This window comes from Phacochoerus africanus, chromosome 3 (assembly GCF_016906955.1).
Source record: "Phacochoerus africanus isolate WHEZ1 chromosome 3, ROS_Pafr_v1, whole genome shotgun sequence".
Lineage (NCBI taxonomy): Eukaryota > Metazoa > Chordata > Mammalia > Artiodactyla > Suidae > Phacochoerus > Phacochoerus africanus.
The window spans coordinates 126,871,322-126,873,504 of NC_062546.1; the positions used below are offsets into that span (position 1 = coordinate 126,871,322).

General features: G+C 41.8%; 1 pseudogene; it reads right to left on the reverse strand.

The window, feature by feature from the left end:
- Positions 1–742: 742 nt before the first annotated feature.
- Positions 743–1,788, reverse strand: LOC125122196 (septin-2-like; annotated as a pseudogene).
- Between the last annotated feature and the right edge of the window lie 395 nt (positions 1,789–2,183).

Below are 2,183 nucleotides of genomic sequence, written 5' to 3' on the forward strand. Positions count from 1 at the left end.
TTGATTTTTCCTGTAGCAGAATAAACTAGTATTTGTGACCTACTCTACAGAAAGTGGCTTTTGGAGAGTTCTATGCATAGCAGTTTAAAAACATGACCTAGCATTAGAGCCCAAAGACTTGTTAAAAAAATTTCACCCCTAAAAGCCCATGTTAGAAAAAGCTATATAAGTATAAACATGTTATCTCACTAGAGAATTGTTTCATTTGGTGAACAGATAAATACGCAGGTGAATTAACAGTTATGAGTTATAGCAGCAAAACTGAGGTATTCTTGCTCAAACAAAAGCAAGGAAGTCAAGCACATGCGAAGGCCTGGTGAGTGGATGGCCTTGTACCAGGTCAGCCAGTCCTTCCGTATCACTAGGTCCCCTGCTCTGCCACTCAGAACAGTCTGGGAAATCTGTCTGATTCCAAAAACAAATCAGGATTTGTTGGCAAGGCCAGCTGAGTCAAATTCAATGATTAACTATACATGCTGACTGGTCCCAGGAATCAATCCTAACATGAGGGGTTAGTTAAAGTGGAGGAGAAGAAAGCAGAAAGTTCACCTCATGAAATATACAATATAACATAATGAAATATAAATATTAAGGTACTTTATACAAAATAGCACCTCAAAAGTTTTTTAAAAATTAATTTCTTAGGCACAGGTACTATAAAACAAGGATGGCACCCCTCCAATCACCTTGAGAACACGCAGCTGTGTCACTCATCAGAATGTTTATCTTGCATAATGTTTTCTTACATGTGGTGCCCGTGAACATGGCCATCATTATCCCTGCCCTGCACTGCACCTGCATCCTTATGATCATCTCCTGCAAGCAGTGGAGCTCACCAACCTTTTCCAGCAAGATCTGGTCTTTATTCCTGTCCTCATTTTCCACTTTTCTGCCGCCTCTTTGAGCCTCTCAGACCAGAAGTTTTCGTAGTGAAGGTCCTGGGTCACCTCCTGCAGGGCCTGCATGTCAGTGATGAGCATTGCCCTCAGTCTCAGGAAATAGTTGTACTCCAGGTTCTTCATCTCCACGATCCTGGAAAGGTTACAGCCGGCCTTGGGCCTTCTTGCCCTTGGCTTCAATCAGCTGATTGGATCCAACCATGGAGAATGGGATGCTGGCCTTGAGAAGTCTAGTCTTCTCTTTAAAATCTTCATCTTCATCTGACTCTGCATCAGGTAACTGATAGATTTTAATGCTGTGTTCTTCAATTTAATCCAGAATCCTTTTCTTCAAGCACTCCCACTGCTTTAGGGTGAGTGTATTGGCTTTTGTGATGACAGGCACAATATTCACCTTGTGTATTACCTTATAAACGTGACATCTAAGGGCTTAAGCCTGTGTCAGAAGGGGGAAATGAAGTAAAAGCAGCAGTGCACCCTGTTATCAGTGATGTGCCGTATGATTAGACCACTCTGGTCGTGCAGGTACCACTCAAACTGTCTTAAAGCAATCCCTGCAGTTGATGGCATCCCTGTGGCCGGGCATGTCCACCACTGTCAGGCACAACTTGACCCCTTGCTCTTCAATCTCAACAGCTGAAACCTCAATCTGGACAGTTCTTTTAGTTTTCTCTGCAGCTCCAGGTATGACTCTTTCTGGGTAGAGATCGGTCAGGAACAGGCTGTTAATGAGAGTCAATTTTCCTAGACCCGATTCACCAACCACCATTAGTGTGAATTCAAAACCTTTTTTCACTGATTTTCAATGAACTTGACTGGGAAGATTTGCAAATCCAACATAGCCAGGAGTTTCTGGATTTATAAATTGAGTTGGTTGTTGCTTAGACATCTTTAATGAATTTTCATCAATCACGGACGAAGTGAAGAACAAGCGCCAACCAACCGCATGGCAGATTCGCCCAGCCTGATTATTTTATATTAAGGTTAAAAAAAAATAGGTGTTAGAAGTCAAGGATACTGGTTACCTTTAGGAAAGAGGGAAGTAGGTATTAGATAGAGAAAGATGATAGGGCTTCTTGGGTTTTAGTGTTATGTTGCAACTTCCTTGCATCAAGTTGCAAGAATCGACTGTTGAATTTTTGAATTTTACAAACTGGTTGGCATTAAGTTGGCAGCTTGAAACTGGCCATGCTGGAATTACTCAGGTTATGAAGGTTGTGTTTGTTTTTTTAACATGTTTGTGTGCTTTGTTTTGTTTTGAGGTGGAGGAGGGCTGGTCGTTTA